The following is a 25,873-nucleotide window of genomic DNA, read 5'->3' as shown; positions in this document are numbered from 1 at the left end:
CATGAAAATATACTGCTGGGGCTGGGAATATGGCTTAGCGGTAGTGCTTGCCTTGCATGCTTGCAGTCCTGGGTTCGATTCCTCAGCACCACATAAACAGAAAAAGCCAGAAGTGGTGCTGTGGCTCAAGTGGTAGAGTGCTAGCCTTGAGCAAAAAGAAGCCAGGGACAGTGCTCAAGCCCTGAGTCCCAACCCTGGGACTGGCAAAAACAAAAGAAGAAGAAGGAGAAGAAGAAGAAGAAGGAGAAGGAGAAGGAGAAGGAGAAGAGGAGGAGGAGGAAGGAGAAGAAGAAGAAGAGGAGGAGGAGGAGGAGGAAGAAGAAGAAGGAGAAGAAGAAGAGGAGGAGGTGGAGGAGGAGGAAGTGGAGGAGGAGGAGGAGGAGGAGGAAATACTGATTGCAGGGAAAATCTGAGCCTCTCAGAACATTGAGTAACTGACTTTTTAAAGAAACTTATGGAAGCCAGGCACTGGTGGGGTCATTCATGTCTATAATCCTAGCTACTCAGGAGGCTGAAATCTGAGGGTTGTGGTTCAGAGCCAGCCTGGGCAGGAAAGTCTCTGAGACTCTTATTTCCAGTTAACCACCAGAAAACCAGAAGTGGCTCAAGAGGTAAAGCGATAGCTTTGAGTTGAAGAGCTCAGGTTCATCGCCTAGGACCAGAGTTCAAGCCCCACAACCAACTGACAAAAAAAACTTACAAAGAACATTTGTTAAATGCTGGAGGAAAGAAGTATACCCAGCACAATGATCTTTCAATAATAAAAGTGGAAGAATGATCTTTTCAGATTAAGAAAACTAAGACCATTTTCTTTTGGCTTGGTTATTTGTGCCAATCTTGGAACTTGAACTCAGAGCCCAGGCACTGTCTCTGAGCTTTTTGGATCAAAACTAGCATTCTACCACTTGAGCCACAGCTTCAATTCCAGCTTTTAGACATAGAGTTTCATGGACTTTCCTGTCCGTTCTGTCTTCAAACTGTAATTCTTAGATCACAGCCTGCTGAGTAGCTAGGATTAGGAATGTGAGCCACCAGTGACCAGCTAGGATTTCATGCTTTTTTTCATGTTGGAGCTGACTATGAATCATGATCTTCAGATTTCTGCCTGCTGAGTAGCTAGGACTACAGGCAAGAGCCATCAGCACCCAACTTGGGGCACAACTTTTAGTTATAAGAAGAATAGGTTCCACCCTTTCGGCTCTCTGACCAGCACCATGGTGGTCGGTGCCGGGCTAGATTTACCTCCCCTGGTGTAGGGATGCTAAGCTTTACTCCCTTATCAGTGCTCCCCTTTTCACCCTCTTCCCTGGGCACCTGACCTGCGGGCGGCCAAGGTGGAGCGAAGGGACACGGGCAAGCCTAAAGTGCACGCGGCCAAATGAGATCCCCTTTTCCTCCCTCCTTACCCACAGAGGAAGCCAGGCGCAGACGGATCTCAGAGACGCTTTGGAGAGCAATCCAATTTAATTGGGAGGGGCTCACAGTAATACAGTAGTGATGATGAGGATTGAGCATGAGCTGGCGATAGGCTGGCGAGCTTGTCCATCCAAGAGCAGCTCCCAAGGACCTCCCTCATGGGCTAACATCACTTCCCATAGTACCGACCTCTGTGCAAAGCACACGAAAAAAGGGAGCACACATGCTTGCTGGCACAAGGTGGGGGATGGTCTCAAAGCTATCCCTTCCAGACCCAGAAGGAGATAGGTGTGGCTCACTTCCACACTGCCCCAGGGCTGGGGGAAGAGCGGCATCTCAGGAGCACTCTCCTCACCCTTCCCCCCTTAAGGCCAAGATGAATCCCCAACTGGTCTGCAAGAACAAGCGCCTTACAAAAGGCAGTAAAAAGGGAGCCAAGAAGAAAGTGGTTGATCCATTTTCTAAGAAAGATTGGTATGATGTGAAAGCACTGGCCATGTTCAATATAAGGAATATTGGGGAAACACTAGTCACCAGGACTCAAGGAACCAAAATCACATCTGATGGCCTCAAGGGTCGGGTGTTTGAAGTGAGCCTTGCGGATCTGCAGAATGATGAAGTCGCATTCAGAAAGTTCAAGCTCATTACTGAGGATGTTCAGGGCAAGAACTGTCTGACCAACTTTTATGGCATGGATCTCACCTGAGACAAAATGTGCTCCATGGTCAAAAAGTGGCAGACCATGATTGAAGCTCATGTAGATGTCAAGACTGCAGATGGTTATTTACTTCGTCTGTTCTGTGTTGGTTTTACTAAAAAACGCAACAATCAAATCCGCTAGACCGGGGCTGGGAATATGGCCTAGTGGCAAGAGTGCTTGCCTCCTTCCTACACATGAAGCTCTCGGTTTGATTCCCAGCACCACATATATGGAAAACGGCCAGAAGGGGCGCTGTGTCTCAGGTGGCAGAGTGCTAGCCTTGAGCGGGAAGAAGCCAGGGAAGGTGCTCAGGCCCTGAGTCCAAGGCCCAGGACTGGCCAAAAAAAAACAAAACAAAACAAATCCACAAGACCTCCTATGCCCAGCATCAGCAGGTGCGCCAGATCCGGAAGAAGATGATGGAGATCATGACCAGAGAGGTGCAGACAAATGACTTGAAAAAAGTAGTTAATAAATTGATTCCAGACAGCATTGGCAAAGACATAGAAAAGTCTGCCAGTCTATTTATCCACTGCATGATGTCTTCGTTAGAAAAGTAAAAATGCTGAAGAAGCCCAAGTTTGAATTGGGAAAACTCATGGAGCTTCATGGTGAAGGCAGTAGTTCTGGAAAAGCTACTGGGGACGAGACTGGTGCTAAAGTTGAGCGAGCTTATGGATACAAACCACCAGTCCAAGAATCTGTATAAAATTCAGAGTTTTAATAGTGACAAATAAAAGGCCTATTTGTGAAAAAAAAAAAGAAGTTCCAGAGAACTATAATATACCATGAACCTAGTACTGTGCTGTATACTTGAAATTTTCTGAGAGACTGGACTTGAAATAGTCTCATCATGCAGGTGATCAATATGTGCTTAATTGTGGTAATTATTTCACAATGCATATGCATATCCAGAAAACATGTTGTGTACCTTAAATATATACAATTTTATTTTTCAATTATACTCTGCTAAAGCTGGAAAAAAGTAAGCTTAGAAGTGATCAATGTGAGCTGGGAGCTAGTGGCTCATGCCTGTAGTCCTAGCTACTCAGGAGGCTAAGATATGAGGATTGTGGTTCAAAGTGGTTCAAGAGCACTTTTTTGTGGGGGGGGGGGGGAGTGGTAGTCTTGGGGCATGAACTCAGGGCCTGGGCACTGTCCTTGAGCTTCTTTTGCTCAAGGCTAGCACTCTACCACTTGAGCCACAGCACCACTTCTGACTTTTTCTGTTTATATGTGGTACTGAGGAATCAAACTCAGGGCTTTGGGCATGCCAGACAAACACTCTACCACTAAGACACATTCCCAGCCCTGTGAAACTGTTACCTCCGATTAACAAAGAGAAAACCAGAAGTGGCTCTATGGCTCAAAGTGATAGACTGCTAGCCTTAAGCAAAAGAGCTCAGGGACAGCCTTCAGGCCCTGGGCTCAAGCTCCATGATGGACAAAAAAAAGTGATAAATGTGAAGGTATGTCACTAAATGATAGAGTATTGGACACTTTGTATAGTGTAATAATATGTATATGATATGCAGGAAGGCCTGGTTTACCTCTTGAAGGATGAACAGGAAAATACTAACAGTGGTTATCATTGCAAAGGGAGGAAAATATTTGTAATCTGTATGTGTTCAACTACTGCTCATTTAAGGTAAATAAAATTCAGTAAGAAGCCAGGGACTGGTGGCTCACACCTTTAATCATAGCTATCAGGAGGCTGAGATCTGAAGATCCAGGTTTGAAGCCAGCCCAAGTAGGAAAGTAAGACTCTTATCTCCAATTAACCATAAGAAAACCTGAAGTGGCACTGTGGCGCAAGGTGGTAGAGCACTATCCTTAAGCAAAAGAGCTCAAATACAGGCCCTGAGTTCAAGTCCCACAGCTAATGGGAGTGGGGGGGGGGAAGAAATAAGAAGGAATGATAGGCATAAAGACTATCTGCAATGCCAGACAACCTATATATCTGTTTTAGTTAAGATTGCCCAGATAAACTGAATGAATGTGTGTCGTGTATGTATGAAGAAATTTATTAAAAAGAATGACCTTATGTGGTTATAGAGATTGGCTAGGCCCAAGATCCGCAGAGTGATCAGTGAGCTGAGCCCAAGAAAGCTGACGGTGCCATTGCAGCCAGAAAGCCTGCAGCTCAAAGCCCAAGACTGATATTTCAGGGCAGCAAAAAGCCAGTATATCCATCTGAAGGGAGTATAGGCAGAGGAATTCTATCTAATTTGGGGCAGTGTCCTCCTTTTTCTTGTATTTAGTTCTTCAGAGGATTGGATAGCACCTCTTAACATTAGACAGGACAATTCTGATCTCCTTGTTCTACTGATTTCAGTGTTAATCTTACTCAGGAACACCAAGAAGGATGTGTAGCCAAATATTTGGACATCCTCATCAAATTGATAGATAAAATAAATCATTATGGTGCCCTCCAACAGAAGTAATAATGCAGCCATTGAATTGATTTGCATATATGTGCACATGTGTGTCCAGGTTTGAAACATGATCTTGCTATGTGTCCTCCTACCTTAGCCTCTCAAATGATATGATTACAGGTATACTCCATGATGCCCAGCCCTTCATGCTAATTTTGAAGACTTAGTAAGGAGCTGAATGGAAACATGAATCCTGAAATACCAGGTTTTACCTATGGTTATACCAAGCTTAGACAGTCATAAAGATTAAAAAGTAGTAGGAAGAAACAAAAATAGGGGCTGGGAATATGGCCTAGTGGCAAGAGTGCTTGCCTTATATACATGAAGCCCTGAGTTCGATTCCCCAGCACCACATATATAGAAAATGGCCAGAAGTGGAGCTGTGGCTCAAGTGGCAGAGTGCTAGCCTTGAGCAAAAAAAGAAGCCAGGGACAGTGCTCAGGCCGAGTCCAAGACCCAGGACTGGCCAAAAAAAAAAAAAAAGAAAAAAAGAAAGAAAGAAACAAAAATAATACCTTTGGTAGGACCTGGGAAAGAATTTTCCGTTAATTTGTGTGTGTGTATGTGTGTGTGTGTGTGTGTGCGTCTGTGTGTGTGTGCACCAGTACTAGGGCCTGAACTCAGAGCCTCTACCTCTCCCTTAGCTTTTTTGCTGAAGGACTTGAGCCACACTTCAAGTTCCTGCATATTGCTAGCTGGTTGGAGATAAGAGCCTCTCTAGATTTGTCTAGCTAACCTTGCTTTTAACTTCAATCTTCAGATCTCAGCTTCCAAGTAGCTAGGATTACAGGAATGAGCCACCAACATTCAACTCCATTAATTTTTTAAATATTTGAAGAATCCAGAAGTTCTAGGAGCAGGGAGCAGTGACAGCAGTGCCAATACACTGTCTACACAGAGTAGCTACTGAGGGAGGGAAGGATTGCTACTGCCTCTAATTTAGTTCCTGCCAAGCAGACTATTATAAAAAGGGTTGAGTGAAAGGAGTCTATGAAGTGATCACTAGTATGGGATGTGGGGAATGAGGATGGGAGGGGCAAGAAAATAGTGTGGGTGCTTTAATGAGAGGGCCACCATAGAGAGCAACTGAGTCATAATGTACTAGGGCTTGTTAGAGAAATGTGTAGAATGAGCTTGTGTCACTGAGTAGATGAAGTGCCCATTTATCATTGGTTGAAAAAGCTGCTCCTGGGCCATTACCTTCTTTGCATTTCCAGCCTGCCTTAAGCCAGGGCCCATCACAAGCAGTGGCTAGGTTCAGGCCCTCAAGCAGAGTCGCAGGTGCTTCAGTGAAAGGAGGTTGGGTGCCTGGAAACAGTGAGCGCTGAGGTATGGGGTAGGGCCCTGAGAAAATCTGCAGAAGTTACCATTACTGAATACCTGGCTGTGGCTTTGATACATGGGGAACATTTCCTCTCATCCCATGATAGTGTGTGTGTGTGTGTGTGTGTGTGTGTGTGTGTGTGTGTGTGGTATGTAGTGTGTGTGTCCTGAGGGCTGTTCCTGAGCTTTCCTCAAGGCTAGTACTCTAGCACTTTGAGCCACAGTGCCATTTAAGGTTTTCTGGTGCTTAATTGGAGATAAGAGTCTCATGGACTTTCCTGCCTGGGCTAGCTTCAGACTGATACTGAGATCTCAGCCTCTGTCTTTTCTATTACAATAAAGTTTCTCAATCCTTTTCAACCCCTACCGGTAAGTGATGTATATAAATATCTCATACCAACCTACCTCTTTGACAACTGCTGATACATAGCATGTATACTCAGTCTTCTGAAGCTCTAGCATCTGGAATGACTTTGTTTTTTTTTCATGAATTATTAATTATAGATTATGAAACCAGCAATTTTTCCCATGTCTTCAAATGGAAAATGGTCTCATAGTCTTGAATATGTCTTGGTCTCTCTCCTTCAATTTAAAATTCCTGCTAGCAGCTCCATAACCCTTCCTCACTAAACACCCAAGGCAAGATGCTATTCCACAGGAAACCCTTCCAAATAACAGGCCAGACTAATTTCTGCCTCTATTCACAAAGCACCTAACACACACATTTTCTTCTGAACATTTTTGTGCTGTTTCAGAAGTATTGACTTGCACGCAAATTTCCCATTGAGTTATTTACTCAGAGGAAACAAATACACAGTATGTACACCACCATATTGCAGGCACTGTACTAGTTGTACAATTGTGTGTGAGGTAGAACTACCATCCTCAAAAGGACAAAGAGGACAAAGGAATATGTAACTCATCAAACAAAGCTCCACTAGTGAATGGTAATGCTATAACTACAAGGCTGAACTGACTCGTATCAGTGACCCTGCTCTTCCACATGACGCTGAAGGCAGAGGCCATATCTAAATTCTATATCCAGCCTGGTACCTAATTTATAGTACACCTGTAATGCTTTAGAGGTGAATAAATGAACCAAGATTCAAGAAAAGCAGCAACAACAAAAATATCTGGACAGATTCCTAAACAAACAAGAATAATCCAAGCTAGACATCAGTGGCTCATGTCTGTAATCCTAGCTACTCAGGAGGCTGAGAACAGGGGATCATGGTTCAAAGCCAGCCCGAGCAGAAAAGTCTGTGAAGCTCTTATCTCCAATTAACCAGCAGAAAACCACAAATGGCACGGTGGCTCAAAGTACTAGATTTCTAGCCTAGAGCACAAAAGCTCAAGAACAGCACCCAGGCCCTGAGTTCAAGTGACTGACTAAAAAAGGAAGAAGAAGAAGAAGAAGAAGAAAGGAGGAGTAGGAAGGGGAGGAGGAGGAGAATCAAAGCAGAAACCCAAATTTCAAGGCATTTACTCAGAAATATTCAGAACAAAGCCCCAAACACCCCAAAACAGTGCAAGAGAAATGAAAAAACTGAGCACAGTTTAGAAAGATTTGAATTAGTCAGCACTGCTGACTAATGTCTATAGTTCTACTTACTCAAGGAGGCTAAGTTCTGAGAATTGCAGTTCAAAGCCAACCTGGGCAGGACAGTCTGGGAGACTCTTACCTACACTGAACTACAAAAAAAAGCTGCAAGTGGCACTGTGGTTCCAAGTGCTAGCCTTGAGGAAAAAAGTTTGAGGATAGTACCCAGGCCCTGAGTTCAAGTCCCAGGATTGGCACCAAACAAAGAAGGGGAGGAATAAAGGAAAATTATAGCATTATTTGATCATTTGCAAACTCCTTCCTTTATAAGACAGCTCCTGGAAGATATCATATCACTTCTCTCTTTTTTTTTTTTTTTTTTTTTGTCTGTTCTGGGTCTTGAACTCAGGGTCTGAGCACATCCCTGGCTTCTTTTTGCTCAAGGCTAGCACTCTGCCACTTGAGCCACAACGCTGTAGGGGACGGCTGGCTGCTAGCCAGTAGTCCCACCTCCTTCCAATTCCAAAACCAAAAGAGGCAGCCAAACCAGCCCCTGCCTCTCGGCGGCGAGCATGTGTGTCGTGATGGCGCCAGGCCGAGCCTCTGCGGGAAGTTCCGTGACATCACCATGATGGACTTGCTCAGTAGCCTATCGTTAGCACCTGGTCAGTCCCTCTCCTTCACGCGTCATTACTGGTATAAGACTGTTAGCCCCTCCCCTGAATAAACAGAACGCTCTTTGAAGCTTCTCCAAGGTGTCCGTGCTAACCCAGCTTCCTAGGCGAGTATAGGGAGGGGGGAGGGCATTCTCACAACCACACGCTGCCCGAGGCTGCCCGTGGACCTTGCTTCCGCTGTAATTCCTACTGGCCAGAGGATATGTGTGAGAGCAATAGGGGACCACGGAAGGGGGAAATAGGGCCCAAGTTCTCTACACAGAAGGAGGTGTAGAGCTTAGCCCGGCAAAATGGCTGCCCAAATGTGGGGTGGAGTGGAAGCCCACAGGAAGCAAAGTCTGGAACTATCGGTAGCCCTCAGGAAATTGGAGTGGGTTCTTCGGGGCATGTTGGTTCCCCTATCAGGCAGCTAAGGCAGTGGGGCAGAATCGATTCGTGTTCCAAGGGACTGGATTGGACTTTTGGGATATTCAGGCCAAGGGCCGAGGGATTTCTGCTGCCCTGGGAGATGGGCACACGGGTCTCCCGGCGCGGGACAGCATGGCTTGGCGCATCCCGCGGGAAACTCGCCATGGCTGCTGTGCAGTAGAGAAGCGCAAAAGGCGGAGGAAACAGCACACGAAACACTGGCTGCCATTGGGCCAGGACCGCCCCCCCCCCGGGGTTTCCGAGCCCCGATTTGCTAATGGCGGCGGCTGCGCACGCTGGGCTCCAGGGGCACGGGGCCCAAGGCAGGCGGTGCAAATTCCGCGGCAGGAACTGCAGGGGGGCAAGTCCCCGACAATGCTTGGGGCATGGCTGGCATGGAGGTGAGGAGGCACGCGGAGCACCTGGAGCAGCTAGCCCTCACTCCAGCCCCCCCCCCCTTTCCCTTTCTGCTTCTGGGGCCGCTAGAGTGCAGCGGCGGCGACTGTGCGCGCTGAGTTCTAGGGACGCGGGGCCCAGGGCAGCCGACCAGCCAGCGCCCCTCCCTAGGAGGCGCCCTGGGCAGCGGCAACAAGTGGCGAGGAGTTTCACGCGCGCCGTTTTAGGGCTGGTCCGCGCTCTCCCCTACCCCTAAAGCCGGCCCCAAATTTACTGGATTGGACTATATATTGAAGTGCCAGACTTTGAAGTCAGGCCCCATTTTACCACGTGAACCCCACTTTACCACGCAAACCTGAGATAAGCAGGCCCTGTGAGCAAACCCAGGACAAGCCCATTAGGGCCCCATCGGTCTAGAACTCTAACCGCTGGGAATGCTTAACTCTGACCATCCCTAGAATAGAACCCTGAGCCAATCAGATTTGTACCTGTGTCCTAATCTTGCTTGCTTGAACACCTGATTGTTGTAACTTTGTTCTTTTCCTTTATAAGCCCTGTGTAATCACAACTCGAGGCTGCCTCCTAACCTCTGCTGTGTCGGTGGGTAGGACGAGGCCCAAGTTGCAGCTTGCTTAAATAAAGCCTTGCCTTTCTTTTGCATTTTGGAATGTCTGAGTCTCGGTGGTCTACTTGGTGGTGGTCTTGCGACTTGGCACAACAATATCTGTTGGAAAAAGAGACAGGGTCTTAGATTTTTGTTATCAGTGCTTGATAAGTCTGGATGGCCTCCCCCCCACCCCCACCCTTGCTGGTGGGCGTGCCCAATTCCTAGAGGCTGGGCGGGGCTAGCAGCCTGTCTGAATCCCTGCGGACGGTCTGTAAGGTTGGATCTGTGAACGTTTTGCTTTGTTGGAAAGGTTTTTTGCTCTTTACTGATCACGTGGTTCTAATATGTGAGCAAAATAATATCATTTTGCCACTGGAATTCCAGAAAACTTACATGGCCAGTTCAGAGATTTTTCCTAAGAGCTGCTCCGGCCACGGCCCTGGAGCTGGAGGAGCTGTGATAGGAGGCGGAGGGCAGGTGGTGTTGGATTCACTGTGGCTGGCAGGCTCCTAGCAGCTTCACAACAAAGGCATCCCGCTGTGAGCCTGCGGTCTGTGCCCTGCTAGCTCTGTGTTAAACTTTCCTGTGCAGCTTACAGGCGGAGTTATAACAAGAAAAAGCCCCAGGGCTGGGGATATAGCCTAGTGGCAAGAGTGCCTGCCTCGGATACACGAGGCCCTAGGTTCGATTCCCCAGCACCACATATACAGAAAACGGCCAGAAGCGGCGCTGTGGCTCAAGTGGCGGAGTGCTAGCCTTGAGCGGGAAGAAGCCAGGGACAGTGCTCAGGCCCTGAGTCCAAGGCCCAGGACTGGCCAAAAAAAAAAAAAAAAAAAAAGAAAAAGCCCCAGATCTCCAACTCAAATGGAGTATTTGGGGGGCAAACAAATGGTTCTGATACAGCAATAAGTAATTTGATTGGATTTTCTAAAACTACCACTTCAGAGATACTAAAAAAATTGAAAGAGTTTTTCTTGATGATTGGAAAGTTTGTTTGTCTGATGTGATTTGATTCCTGTGCTACTCTTGCAATTTAGAGATATTGAAAAGGCGAGATGCTAAGGCCAAATCTCTTGTGTTTATAAATTCTGGTAAACATGGTTGAAGGTACTTTTGTCACAATTATTTTGGATATCAGTCTAATGATTCAGGTACTAAATTCTGTGTGAATACTGTGATGCAATAAGTAAGACTCCTATCTTAAGTTACATATAATCAGGCAAGTATTTTAAAGTATGTATAATTAACTAGTGGGGATAAAAGTAAATTCTCATTATCCCTGTATGTAGAAAGAAAGAAAAATGGCAAAGCAAGCTAATGTTTCTCACTAATTTGTTGGAAAGCTAAATGGATAAGTGTTTCTAAATTTGTAATTGTGATTCCTACATTAAGAAAAAAATTGTTATTTGAGTTCAGAGTCTTTTGGATGCAAATAAGGCTGAGACAAAGGCTTAAAATACATTCCTAGATGGAAATTTAAACAACCAGAGTTATCTTGGGATTTTGTAACTAGGGAAATCTCTTAAAGTCATCACCCTGCTTAAACCAAAAGGGCATCAGCCTCCAAAAGCCAAAAAATACTCAGAGCAACCAACCAGGAAATGCTGGGGGATTCTAAATATCTTTAACCAGTCTGTGCAGAATTTTGCAGGCAATCTTGCAGGAGGTGTCTCTGAGATCCTACCACAGCCCTACCTGGGTACAACTCATCTCTCCTGCTGGCCTGCTAATTTGAGATGGAAGACACAGCCACTGCTAAAGCTGAGACTTTCACATTGTTTTAACCCTTTACCCTCGATTGTCATTTATCTGTGTTCTCTTCCACCTGCCAGTAAGATCAAATGGTATGATTTAAATTGATGGCACATAGATCTCATGTTCTCTAAGTGTTACAGCAAAACTTTGACAAGTGGTTTTTGGTCAGTTCTCAACAAGCTACAGATGGGCTATTCCTGTTGCTTTCCTCGTTGCTAATTGGACATAAAAAGGGCTAATGACTAAAACTCCTCAGATACAGTTTAAAGCCAGCCCAGGCAAAAGAAAATCTCTCTAAAACTTCATCTCCCAATTAACCAGCAAAGAGCCAGACTGGGAGCTTGGCTCAAGAGAACCAGCAAAATGCTGAAAGCGGCACCGTGGCGCAAGTGGTAGAGGACTAGCCTCGAGCAGAAGTACTCAGGGACAACATTCAGGCCCTGAGTTCAAACCCCGTGAATGCGGATAGGAGCATGCCATCCCAGCAACAAGCGCCGGAACTCCTGGGCCTCAGCCAGTCCAGGAAACAGGGATATGGAGAGGAGTAAGAGGAGAATGGTGTCACATCCTAAATGGAGTTGCCTTTTCTTGCCCTTTCAAAACTAATCAGAGCCGGGAGGTCAAAAGGAATAGTTACCTGTCCATTTTCCTTTTTTCTGCCAGTTGTATATATGTATATGTATTTATTTTAGCCTCTGACTGGCTACTCCAGACCGGTTCTCTGTCCCTAAACACTTCCTTCAGTTATTCCTCCTTCCTTGTAATTGACCACAATTGGGGTTATGTTCTGAATGGAACTTTTCTGGCTTGTGCCCAGGGTATGTTCTATGTCATTCATGTTAACTAACTCTGAGAACTTGTCAGTCTTTTGCTTGATCCTTTCAAAAGTCTTTTAACAGAATAACATCTCTCGCTGAGGTCACCACCTGGGAACTTGCGGTTCAAGGCCATCATCTTTCTACACTACTGTGCCAAGCTACAGGGGCTGGCCAGAGGAGACCATGACACCCATTGGCCCTGATGGCCACTCTCGTGGTAACGATAAGGACTTTTGCCAACCACACTGGATGGTACCAGGCCATATGTCAAATCAGGGGCCCCTGAATACTTCACCCCCTTTCAGCAGGAAGTAGTTTCAGAAGAAATGACCTTCACCCATACTCCCAGCCTGGTGCCCTCCTGTGTCATTTAAAAACAAAAACAAAAAACAAAAAAGGGGGGAGCAGCCCCCATGACTAGTTAAGGATAGCTATGATTACATTAAATACCTTAAATTTACACAAAAAAAGAAATTTCAAATCTTCCCAAAACAGTGCGGGAAGGAGCCTTGTATGTGCCTTTCCAGATTGGGAAATTAAGCCCGGAGCACTCACTCTGGAGAAATGTCTTCTTCTTGTTCTCTCTAAGAAAACAAGGACCGTACTGGATTTCTTCTGCTCTTCCAAGAGAATATGGGGAGCCTGCCTGCATACAACAGCAGTAGTGGTAGGAGGCAGCCAGCTTCCCTTCCTTGCTTGCTTTCTAGACTCTTCCTTGAGCATCTCCCTTGGCGCAATGTTTTGCTGTGGCAGCGTCGCCTGCAGCTTTGCACGAAAACTAAAGACAAGTTTTGCACCGTGTTTCTCCTTTTGCTCTCCCCCTGCTGCTTATCTTAGGGGGTCCCGTTGGAGGGAAATAGGAGCTGAGGGTTTTGACACCTTACTTCAATGTTTTTGATAAGAATGTTTAAAAAGTAAGCAGAAGGGTTTAGTGCCTTGCCTTCAATGTTTGTGAAAAAAATGTTTTACGAACTACATGTGTTAAGTTATCAGCTGCTGTGGACTACCAGAGTCGCCAGAATTTAAACCTGCTTCTACCTCACCGCCAAAGAGGAATGATGTCTGCATTTATCTTGAGTAGCGCGGAAACGGGCTAAGGAGTCCAATTTCTCTGGTCTGAGCCAAATGGATGGCCCCTTCACTTACCCTTTTGTGGAAGAGGCCCCATATATATCTTATGTCAGTATTTGCCTCATGCCTACATATGCCATATGTTTACAGCATCTCCGGCTAATTTAAAAAACAAAAAAGAGGGAGATGTAGGGGACGGCTGGCTGCTCGCCAGTAGTCCCACCTCCTTCCAATTCCAAAACCAAAAGAGGCAGCCAAACCAGCCCCTGCCTCTTGGCGGTGAGCACGTGTGTCGTGATGGCGCCAGGCCAAGCCAAGAGGCTGGGCCTCTGTGAGAAGTTCCGTGACATCACCGTGATGGACATGCTCATTAGCCTATCGTTAGCACCTGGTCAGTCCCTCTCCTTTGCTTGTCATTACTTCTATAAGACTGTTAGCCCCTCTCCTGAATAAACAGAATGCTTCTCCAGGTGTCCATGCTAACCCGGCTTCCTAGGCGAGTATAGGGAGGGGGGAGGGCATTCTCGCAACCACACGCTGACCGAGGCTGCCCGTGGACCTCGCTTCCGCTGTAATTCCTACTGGCCAGAGGATATTCGTGAGAGTGATAGGGGACCACACGGAAGAGGCAGATAGGCCCAGGATCTCTACACAGAAGGATGTGTAGAGCTTAGCATGGCATAGTGCCACTTCTGGCCTTTTCTATATAAGTGGTGCTAAGGAATCAAACCCAGGGCTTCATGTATACGAGGCAAGCACTCTACCACTAGGCCATATTCCCAACCCCTTCTCTCATTTTATCTTCAGTGCTTAGCTGTGTGTATCACATAAGCTAAAGGCTCAATAAATAGTTTGTGAAATTTAAAAAACAGTATGGCTGAGAAGGTGCCTTAGTGGTAGAGTGCTTACCTTGCAAGCATGAAGCTCTGGGCTCAATTCCGCAGTATCACATAAACAGAAAAGGCTGGAAGTGGCACTGTGGTTCAGATGGTAGAGCACTAGCCTTGAGCAAACGAAGGTCAGGCCCAGGCCCTGAGTTCAAGGCCCAAGACTGGTTTAAAAAAAAAAAAAGCAGAGTCCAGTCATTAACCTGTTAGGACACATGGCCATTTGGAAAAGCCCACAAAAGCACTCTAGCTAATAAATACCTCTGAGCCCAACAAAAGATAATCCCAACCAGGGTCAGACATAGGACTGACAAGAAACTCCAGTGATTCATCCTCCTCTAGCAGACTGGCCCACAGAACCATAACACAATGGTTGTTGAATAATGCCATCAAATCTGGGTGGTTTGATATATAGTAACAGATCATTCAAAACAGTATCTGTCCACCATTCTAAATATATCTCTTTTTTAGATAGTTAAGTTTTTTTTGTGTCAGTATTCTTACAAGTTACAAATAGAAAAGGAACTTTCAGAGATTCAAAGTTACAATCTAAAGATAAGAATTATCCTGAGACTTTTTTCTGAAATGTTATGTAAGAGGAAGACTGAAGAGGAAATCAAAGAACACTAAGCTATTGCCTCATCAAAATAACTTTTTTTTTCTTTGAAGGCAGAAGAAAACCATGTTATGACCTATGAAATTACACATACCCAGAATTTCCAGAATATCTCTGGAAAATAAAGACCACATATAAGGAGCAGAAAACAAAACAAAACAGTGAGCACAAGCAGAAGAATTAAAAATGAGGACATAGATACACAAAAATAAGTGATCTTAAACATTTACAAAGAAAAAAAAGAATATAATCCAGCATGGGGAAGAGGCTTTCAAAATTCAGGTCACAATCCATAGAATTAAATTAGGGCTCTCAACCTATGTTTTAAAAAACTCAAATTAAAGCCAGACACTGGTGACTCTTGTTTGTAATTCTAGTTACTCAGGAAACTGAAATTTAAGGGCCCTGGTGTGAAGCCAGCCCAGGCAGGAAGGTTGGTGAGACTCTGTCTCCAAAAACCCACCAAATCCCCAATTAACCACCAAAAAGCTGGAAATGAAGCCATGACTCAAGTGCTAGATCACTAGCCTTGAGAAAACAAACCCAGGGACAATAGCCAAGATATGGAAACAACCCAGATGCCCCACTACAGATGAATGGATACAAAAAATGTGGTACCTATTTACAATGGAATTTTACACTGCCATTAGAAAGGATAAAATAATGTCATTTGCAGGGAAATGGATGGAACTAGAACAAATCATGTTGAGTGAGGTAAGCAAGATCAGAGAGACAAATTGCACATATTCTCCATAATATGTGGATATCAGACTTAAAATGCAATGAGATAAGACAAAGACTCAAGATACCCATACACAGTGAGACCGAAAGAGGATAGTCTCAGGAGAAAAGCACCAAAATGTAATACCCAAGCACCTCTTTATATGTATATAAAATAATATACAAACTGAAAAGAACCCCAAAGACAAGGAAACAAAGGTCCTCTTCTTAATTTGTCTTAATTGTTTTTTAGATGACTCTGTATTCTATATCTCATAGTGTATACACATGCACATCTGAGGGAAGCTGGGAGGAGGGCACAGAATCAGTGGAAAAGGGTGAAGAAGTACAGCAGAGGGGCCCATCAGATGCACTGGACATCGATGAAAGTGAAGTAAGCAACTCAAGGGCAGTGATGGGAGGTAGGGAATGAGAGAGAAGAAGGGAACAGCTGACACTAAGCAAAAGGAACGAAATGCACCTATCACGGGATATTTGTAAAGTTAACCTTGCTGTATATCACCTCTAAAACAACAAGAAAAAAAAAGAAAAGAAACTCAGGGACAACACTCACGCCCTGAGTTAGAGCCTCAGGACTCTGTGTGTGTGTGTGTGTGTGTGTGTGTGTGTGTGTGCGCGCGCGCATGCACGCACACACACACATCAAATTGAATATACTGAAACAGAATAAAATAAAAATCATAAGTTCATCTTAAGAATATTTAGAAAAAATTATGCATAATCTGCCTATCTTCTGCTTCATTGAAATGAATAAGGACAGAGAAAATATGTGATATTTATGAACTGGATAGGATTTGGTCATTTTATTTCTGGTGTGTGATGATCAATTTAGATTATTATAGTGGAATAATTAATGTTGAAAGCTAAAGTTAAAGCTTAGTATAATATTGTCTGCTACTGGAAAAAAATGTTGAGATTTTCCAGTGAATTTTAAATAAGAATTTTCAGTACTTTTTCAGAAAATGAATTATCAGTGCAACATGTTTTGGGTTTGTGAACACTATAACATACTAACTGGACATGTACAAAGCACTTTAAATTGAACCCTTTAAAGACTGATGAAATGGGGAAAGGCAAGTGTTAAAAACAAGAGTAAATGATGAATTTTTTAAGTGATGAAGTGAAAAATTCAATGGCAGGTCAAGTTCAATTTCTGAATGTAAAAAGTATAAATCATGACAATCCTGAAAACATTTAATAAGCATATTTTTTTTTTTTTTTTTGGCCAGTCCTGGGCCTTGGACTCAGGGCCTGAGCACTGTCCCTGGCTTCTTCCCGCTCAAGGCTAGCACTCCGCCACCTGAGCCACAGCGCCGCTTCTGGCCATTTTTTGTATATGTGGTGCTGGGGAATCGAACCTAGGGCCTCGTGTATCCGAGGCAGGCACTCTTGCCACTAGGCTATATCCCCAGCCCTAATAAGCATATTTTGACCTGGCTCATGTCTGTAGTCCTCGCTACTTTGAAAGCTGAGTTATGGAGGCTGATGGTTCAAAGCCAGACCTGGAAAGAAAAGTCCTGAGAATCCATCTCCAAAAAAGAAAAATAATAACCAGTCAAAAGCCAGGCTAAAAGTAATTGCTCAAGTTGCACAAACTCATAGCCCTGAGATTAAACCACAGAAAACAAACAAACAAATAAATAAATAAATAAAGAGAGATGGATAGTTGGTATCTGTGTCTCATGCTATAACTTTAGCTACTCAGGAGGCTGATTGGTTTGAAGCAGAAAAATTTGTGAAATTCAGTCAACCAGTAAAACTGGTTGAACTGGAGGTATGGCTGACATAACAAAACACTGGCCATGACAAAAAAGGCTGAGCAAGAGCTTGAAGCCCAGAGTTCAAGCCCTAGTACTGGCACTCACAAAAATAAATAAAACAAAATAAAAATAAGGGGGAAAAGGTAAATGAAAGACTATATTATAGAGAGCCAGGATTGTAAATGTAAGACTATATAGTAAAGAGTTGGGTGGTGATCCCAGAACTCAGGAGGCTGAAGCAGGGAAGCATCTGCAATCCTACCTACTACACAGGAGGCTGAAATCTGATGTTTGTAGTTAAATGCCAATCCAGGCAGGGAAGTCTGTGAGACTCTGATCTTTAATTAACCTCCAAAAAGCCAGAAATGGAGCTGTGGTTCAAGTGATACAACACTAGCATCTAGCAAAAATGCTCAGGGACAATGCCCAGGCCCTGAGTTCAAACACCAGGAACAGCATAAATAAGAAATATGATTATATCAAGTATTCAAAAACCAATAAAAATAATCACAATGTACCCTTGATATTGGTGTTCCTAGCAATGGTAGTTTAAAACCTTTAAAACTAACTTCGAGTATTAGAAACATGACATTGACAATAAGCACCTTGAATATGTAAGAAGAGTGGGAAAAGTTCTAAACTTACTCAAATAGTTTCTTAGTCATTCGGTGGCTTAGTCAGAAGGCATGATTGCTAGCACATTGTAACATATTGTATGTGTTCCCATGTCCTGTGATTAATGTTAATAAAAAAAAACAAACCCAGTCCAGCCACAACTGCTAGTACACCAGACTCTTCAAGAATTCAAGTATGAGTCATCTCATCAGTCAGGGAGCCATAACCAGCTGAGGTGCTTACTGAGGGCAAACAGGAAACATAATGGTTAATGGATTCAAGTAGTTATAGAAACTGTCTATGACCTTATAGCTAGTTGCAAAAGTGAGGACTGCAATATGTAGGAATATTTCTTCCTTGTATTGATATTTCTCCTCCTAACAATTCCCAACATCAAATATATTAATAGTAGCTAACTTCACGTGCCCATATTTAAACAACAGAATATCAACCAATGTATGACTCAGCTACAGGAGGAATAAACTCACACAAAGATAAATAAGGGATCTTACACACTCTTTGTGGGGCAAGGTTAACATGATTTTGTTTAAGTGAGGGAAACTACACAGAGCCAGGATTTTGATATTTTTTTTACTTGGAAGTCTGACAGAGACATGGCCAGGCACCAGTGGGCCATATCTGTTATCCTAGCTGTTCTGGAGGCTGAGATCCTAAGGTTCTTATCTATAATTGACCACCAAATAGTCCAAAAGAAAATGGGTTTTCTGGTTCAAGTGGTAGAGCATCAACCTTGAGCAAAAAGCCAAGGGATAGGACCCTGGCCTGAGTTCATGCCCTAGTAAACACACACACACACACACACACACACACACACACACACACACACACACACACGAGGGAGAGAGAGAGATTCAATAGATGAACAAAATAAGAAAGTTAATATAGGATATAAAAGATAAATTTAGTTAAAATATAGAAATTCTAAAGAAATTAAAATTTTGGAAATGACTGGCTATCTGTAATCCTAGATACTCAGGAAGCTAAGATCTGAGGATCACAAAACCAGCCCAGACAAGAAAGTCCATGAGAGTCTTACCTTCAGTTAATCAACAAAAATCCAGTAGTAGCTCAAGTGGTAGAGTACCAGTCTTGAGCAAAAGAGCTTAGAGACAGTGCCTAGGCCTTGGATTCAAGCCCCAGGACCAGCACAGGTACACAAGCACATGCATGCACACACACACACAAATAATAATAATAACAACAATAACAAATAATGGATACCTCAGTACCCCATTCTCATCAATAGATAGCTCATCCAGACCCCACTAAATAATACTACAGAAAATATTAACTTGAGGGCTGGGAATATGGCCTAGTGGCAAGAGCGCTTGCCTCCTACACATGAAGCTCTCGGTTCGATTCCCCAACACCACATATATGGAAAACGGCCAGAAGGGGCGCTGTGGCTCAGGTGGCAGAGTGCTAGCCTTGAGCGGGAAGAAGCCAGGGACCGTGCTCAGGCCTTGAGTCCAAGGCCCAGGGCTGGCCAAAAAAAAAAAAAAAAGAAAATATTAACTTGATAGACCTCTACAGAGCTTTTCATCCAGTATCTGAACAATATACATCCTACTCAGCAATCCAAGCAACTTTCTCCAAAATATATCATATTTTAGGGCATAAAGCAAATACAAGAAAATTGAAATCATTCCCTGCATTCAGTTAGACCACAAAAGAATTAAACCATAATTCAACAACAACAAGAGCAACTTCAGAAAATCTCAAGACGGAACAATATAATGTCAAGTGACCAGAAATAAGAGGACAAGAATTTAAAAGTTCCTAGAACCTAACAAATATGGAACTATAACCTACTGAACATTTGGGATACAGAAAAGGTAGTTCTAAGAGCAAATTTATAGCCATGAACACCCACATTCAAAAAGAGGGAGGTCTCAAATAGCCTCTTGATGCATCTCAAGTTCCTAGAAAAACAATCTAGTAAAAATTAGCAGATAGAAAGAAATAATTAAGATCAGGACAGATGTTACTCAAATGAGACTAAAAATACTATATAAAGAATCAATGAGGGCTGGGGATATGGCCTAGTGGCAAGAGTGCTCGCCTCGTATACATGAAGCCCTGGGTTCGATTCCCCAGCACCACATATACAAAACATGACCAGAAGTGGCGCTGTGGCTCAAGTGGTAGAGTGCTAGCCTTGAGCAAAAGGAAGCCAGGGACAGTGCTCAGGCCCTGAGTCCAAGGCCCAGGACTGGCCAAAAAAAAAAAAAGAATCAATAAGGGGCTGGCGATATGGCCTAGTGGCAGGAGTGCTTGCTTCGTATACATGAGGCCCTGGGTTCAATTCCCCAGCACCACATATACAGAAAATGTCCAGAAGTGGTGCTGTGGCTCAAGTGGCAGAGTGCTAGCCTTGAGCAAAAAGAAGCCAGGGACAGTGCTCAGGCCCTGAGTCCAAGCCCCACGACTGGCAAAAAACAAAACAACAACAAAACCAGCCTAAGCAGAAAAGTCTGTGAGATCCTTATCTCCAATTAACTACCAAGAAATTGAAAGTGGAGCTGTGTCTCAAGTGGCAGAGTACTGGTCTTAGGGACAAGTCCCAATACAGGCACCCAAAAGAAAATAAGCTGGACACTGATAGCTCACACATATAATAGTAGTTACTCAAGAGGCTGAGATCTGAGGACTACAGATTGAAGCCAGCCCAGACAGGAAGGTCCGTGAGACTCTTATCACCAATTAACTACCAAAAAGCTGAAAATGCTGTGTCTCACATGGTAGAGCACTAGCCTTGAGCAAAAAATGTTGAGGGCCCAGGTGCCGATGGCTCACGCCTGTAATTCTAGCTACTCCGGAGGCTAAGATCTGAGGATCGCGGTTCAAAGCCAGCCTGGGCAGGAAAGTCTGTGAGACTCTTATCTCCAATTAACCACCAGAAAAACGGAAGTGGTGCCGTGGCTCAAGTGGTAGAGTGCTAGCCTTGAGCTGAAGAGCTCAGGGACAGCACCCAGGACTAGAGTGCAAGCCCCACAATGACAAAAAAAAATGTCTAGAGGGGATAACACTGTCCAAAAAGAAATATACTTATTATCTGGCCTACATAACTGTAGCCCCTCTGTATATCACCTTTATAATAACATTTTTTCTTAAAAAATTAAGAGTTTAGGGAAAGCAAACAGGCTCTGAGTTCAAGCCCTAGGATCAGCACACACAAAAAAGGAGAAACTTCCAGTTGCACATTACTTTTTTTTTTTTTTAAGACTTGAGTAGGATTTTTAGAAGAAAATATATAAAGTTCAAACTAACTGGCACAAAGGTATTCCTTACATATGTTTGCTCTGTACCTCTCTATATGCTTGAAATATTACTTAGAAGAAACAAGTAGGAAGATGTGGAAGTAGAATGGAAGATCTTGGCTCTCATGTCCCAGAGTAAAGATAAGAACTAGAAAGAAAGAAGGGCCAAAACTCCTAAAAGGAGCTACACATTTTGAAATGCTGGCAGGGCAAAGGCCATCCTGTGACCTTTCATTTTTATTATCCCCCCTCCAGTCTGACAAATAATCTTGGCAAATAAGTAAGTGTTCTATGACTTTTGTTGAATGGATGGAGTTAATAGCCAACATTGCTTCCAAAGCAACAGTTGGCATCAGTAAGACATATAGTCCAACATTACTGTTTAACAAGGTTGCTTAGAATTTCCTGAATGGATTTCTCTATGAACAATTGCTTCCCTGTCTTAAAAAAAAAAACACAAAAAACGCCTCTGAATAAACAGACATTTGTGCCAGGCTCCTTAGTCCTGATTACATCAAAATCTTTTCTTGATTCAAACTTGCCATAATTGGCTATGTATTTTGTTTCCAAAAGACAGTTTTATTGAGATATAATATATATACAATAGATGTTAGCTATTGCAAGTATATAATTCAATAATTTTCATTGCTACATTAAAATTGCTCTAATACTGGGGTGCCACCTGATATTCCAATGTATCTATTGGGGACAAGTATTGATCTATTTATCTTTTCAAGCACTGATCGTTTCTCTATGGTTTAAATATTCAGAATTCTTCTAGCTACTAAGAAAACATACATATAGCTGGGGATATGGCCTAGTGGCAAGAGAGCTTGCCTCGTATACATGAAGCCCTGGGTTCAATTCCCCAGCACCACATATACAGAAAATGGCCAGAAGTGGCGCTGTGGCTCAAGTGGCAGAGTGCTAGCCTTGAGCAAAAAGAAGCCAGGGACATTGGTCAGGCCCTGAGTCCAAGCCCCAAGACTGGCAAAAAAAAAAAAAAAATACATATAATACAATCTCATTATCTATAGACTTTCTACTGTGCTCACCAAACTGCTTGCGCCTACCTGTCACTTAGTACACATTGATCCTTTTCCTTCCTCTAGAATAGATTTCTCTGAAAGGCCCTGTGAAGGTGTTAAAGAGAATGGAAACATCCAGGTAGACAGTAGAGTATATATAGAAAGGCGACTCTAGAGAGACAGATATGTGGTTGTAGATACAGAAGGGAATGGAAAGAGAGAAAAGAAGACAGCAGGTGTCTATAAATAACTGGCCAAAGGAGCAAAGAGGGGGCAGAGAAGGGGAATGGATACAGTATAGGGAGAGAAAAGAGTTAAAGCTCACACTCCAAACTGTATCTGCTTTTTAACTCAGAAGATCAACATGTTTATTTGTCAGTGTCAAGACAATAAATTTTGGCCAAGAGTTGGTGGCTCATGCCTGTAATCTGAGATCTGAGGATTGTGGTTCAAAGCCAGATGGGGTAGACAAATCCAAGAGACTCTTGCCTCCAATTAACTAACAAAAAAGCTACACCCCACCTGGGCGTGTGGCTTAAATGGTAGAGCCTCGAGGAAAAATGTCAAGAGAGAGCACAAGGCCATCAGTCTGAACTGAGGGTTTGAACCCCACTACCACACACAGAGAGAGGAAAAAGGAGGAGAAGGGATGAGGAAAAGGAGGAAAGAATAGAAGACATGGTAGACTGCTTTGAATGTATAAAATAGAAAGAAAAATAGCTTTTCGGCAATCAGGTGCACCTTGCTTTCCCCAGTATTTCCTGTTCCACCATGAATGGACCAGGGCCCAGACAGAACAACAATGATCCCATGGCACCGTTCCTCTTCTCTAAGAATCAACTGGTTTCCTTCCATGACCTTTTTTTTTTTTTTTTGTAAATGAAAAGTCTACTGCTGTGTCAATCACCCACCTGGACTCTGTGGGACTTTGTTTATTTTCTGAAGTTCAAATCCGATCATTATGAAAATAGTTCAAATTCAGAATAAGCTTTTCAGAAATGATCTGCAGTGAGGCTTATTCTAAATGCTCCTGAGTTCTGTGAGCTATTCTTGGCAAGTTCTCCTATATACTTGGGTAAACTAAATGGGTTTTGATTAGTTGCAAGATCAAAATGTACAGGGGCTGAGTTTCCTGAGGTCTTACATTAACCACGACAAGTCTCTTTGTATCTAAAACCCCATGTCAGTGCATAGAATGGCTTGCTGTGGTTATCTCTTAACAATAGCTTAATTGAGACACAATTCATATACTATGCATTCACGATTTTTTTTGTGTTTTTTTTTCTACCAGTCCTGGGGCTTGGACTCAGGGCCTGAGCACTATCCCCGGCTTCTTTTCGCTCAAGGCTAGCACTCTGCCAACTTGAGCCACAGTGGCACTTCTGTCTTTTTCTATATATGTGTTGCTGAGGAATTGAACCCAGGGCTTCATGTATATGAGGCAAGCACTCTTCTCACTAGGCCATATTCCCAGCCCTGCATCCACTTTTTAATAGTACAAAAGTTTTTTTTAATGTATTTACAAAATTATGCAACCATCACAATTTTAGAGTAATTTCACCACCCCAGGAAGAAACCTTCACATTCTTTTTCTATAATCCTCAATTTGTAAATTCCTTGATGCTTGCACAACCATCAGTCTACTCTTTATCTCTATAGATTTGTCTATTCTGGACATTTGGAGTCATTCAATCTGTGATATTTGTTGCCTAATTTCTTTCACTTAGCCTAATGTTTTCAATTATGTAATTGAGAACATGTTGAAAATATGTTGTCACATGTATCAGTGATTCATTCCCTTTTATTGATGAATAATATTCTTTTATGTAGATAGGCTGTATTTTATTCATTCATCAGTTGATAAACATTTGTGTTGTTTGGATTTGGAGTCCATTATGAGTAATGCAGCTGTGAACTTTTGGTACTAGTTTTTAATGCATACATATGTTTTGAATTCCCTTTGGTATATATGTGAGTGGAATTGCTAGATCTTCAACTGTTCTTGCCTTCTAGCTCTGTCATCTTTACTCACTCCACATTTCTGGCTTTAGTTGCAGAGCTTGTCTTCCCTGACCTTGATCTATAAGCATAGAACCTCTTTTAAGGGCTCCTTCTCTCCCAAGAAAGGCACATAGAGTTTCTCAGTTACCCTCGTTTCCTCTGCTTGACTACCCTACTCCACAGCTCCCAACCACCAAGCTCTCGATCTGATTGCATGGCCAGCACTCTCCCATCTCCCAGCCTGGGCCTATCTCCCAGGGCTGGGAAAGGTGACAACAGGTTTTGGAGTACAGTAAGCCAATCCTCAGTGTGAGTACCCCGGTACTCAATTTTGCCACAGCTGTGTGACAATGTTCCTATTTCTATCTCTGGAAGTTTCTTTACTTTTCTTTTCTGTGCCAGTCCTGGGACTTGAACCCAGGACCTGGGTGCTGACCCTTAGCCTTTTCTACTTAAGGCTAGCATTCTCCCACTTGAGCTACACCTCCACTTCTAGATTTTTTGGTGGCTAACTGGAGATAAGGGTTACACAAACTTTCCTGCCCAGGCTGAACCTTGATGCTCATATCTCAGTATCCTGAGTAGCTAGGATTAGAGGTGTGATCCATCAGTACCAGGTTGAATTATATTTTAAAAGCCTTAACATATGGCTTTGAAATTCACCCTCCCCCCCCCCCCCGTGTAGCTAATATGTGCTTAATAAATTAATTAATTTTAAAGATGAATGAAATACCAATTCACTTCTCAAAAGAATGTATTCAAATGGCCAAGAAGTATCAGGGAAATACTAATAAAAACCATGATCATATATCAATAAAAACCATAATAGGGGGCTTAGAATATGGCCTCGAGGTAGAGTGCTTGCCTCCTATACACAAAGCCCTGGGTTTGATTCCTCAGCACCACATATATAGAAAAGGCCAGAAGTGGCACTGTGGCTCAAGTGGTAGAGTGCTAGCCTTGAACAAAAAAGAAGCCAGGGACAGTACTCAGGCCCTGAGACTAAGCCTCAGGACTGGCAAAACAAAAACATAATAATATACCACTATATATGTCCACCATTGTCGATGAGTCCACTACTACACTGACTTGCTTCTTTCAAAAAAATGTCTTGGGGCTGGGAATATGGCCTAGTGGCAAGAGTGCTTGCCTCATATACATGAAGCCCAGGGTTCAATTCCCCAGCACCACGTATATAGAAAACAGCCAGAAGTGGCGCTGTGGCTCAAGTGGTAGAGTGCTAGCCTTGAGCAAAAAGAAGCCAGGGACAGTGCTCAGGCCCTGAGTCCAAGCCCCATGACTGGCAAAAAAAAAAAAAAAAAAAAAAAAAAAAAAATCCCCAAAAAATGTCTTGCAAGGTTTACTGAGGCTAAGTACCTGGAGATCTTACAAACCAGAAATTCCACTGCTAATCAAATACCCAAGGAAAATATGTGCATATATCTACCAAAAGCCATGTTCAAGAATGTTGCATGGGGGCTAGGAATGTAACTTAGTGGTAGAGTGCTTGCCTATCATGCATGAAGCCCTGGGTTCCATTCTTCAGCACCACATAAACAGAAAAGGCCAGAGTGGTGCTGTGGCTCAAGTGGCAGAGTGCTAGCCTTGAGCAAAATAAAAAAAAAAAAAAAAAAAAAAAAAAAGAAGCCAGGGACAGTGCTGAGGCCCTGAGTCCAAGCTCCAGGACTGGAAAAAAGAAAAAAAAAAGAATGTTGCTTGGTACCAGTGGCTCACACATGTAATTCTAGCTACTCAAGGAACTGAGATCCAGAGGATCAATATTCAAAGCCAGCTTAGG

At 43.4% G+C, this 25,873-nt stretch overlaps 1 long non-coding RNA gene and 1 pseudogene across 1 annotated transcript; both read left to right on the top strand.

The window, feature by feature from the left end:
* The first annotated feature begins 1,792 nt into the window (after positions 1 to 1,792).
* Positions 1,793 to 2,825, top strand: LOC125351106 (annotated as a pseudogene).
* A 14,603-nt stretch (positions 2,826 to 17,428) lies between these two features.
* LOC125351322 lies at positions 17,429 to 24,984 on the top strand. The gene is made up of 3 exons (XR_007210930.1): positions 17,429 to 17,439; positions 18,057 to 18,061; positions 24,905 to 24,984. It is a non-coding gene; the product is annotated as an uncharacterized LOC125351322 (long non-coding RNA).
* The last annotated feature ends 889 nt before the right edge of the window (positions 24,985 to 25,873 follow it).

Source organism: Perognathus longimembris, chromosome 5 (genome assembly GCF_023159225.1).
Source record: "Perognathus longimembris pacificus isolate PPM17 chromosome 5, ASM2315922v1, whole genome shotgun sequence".
Classification (NCBI taxonomy): Eukaryota; Metazoa; Chordata; class Mammalia; order Rodentia; family Heteromyidae; genus Perognathus; species Perognathus longimembris.
This window is presented reverse-complemented; position numbering and strand designations above follow the sequence as displayed.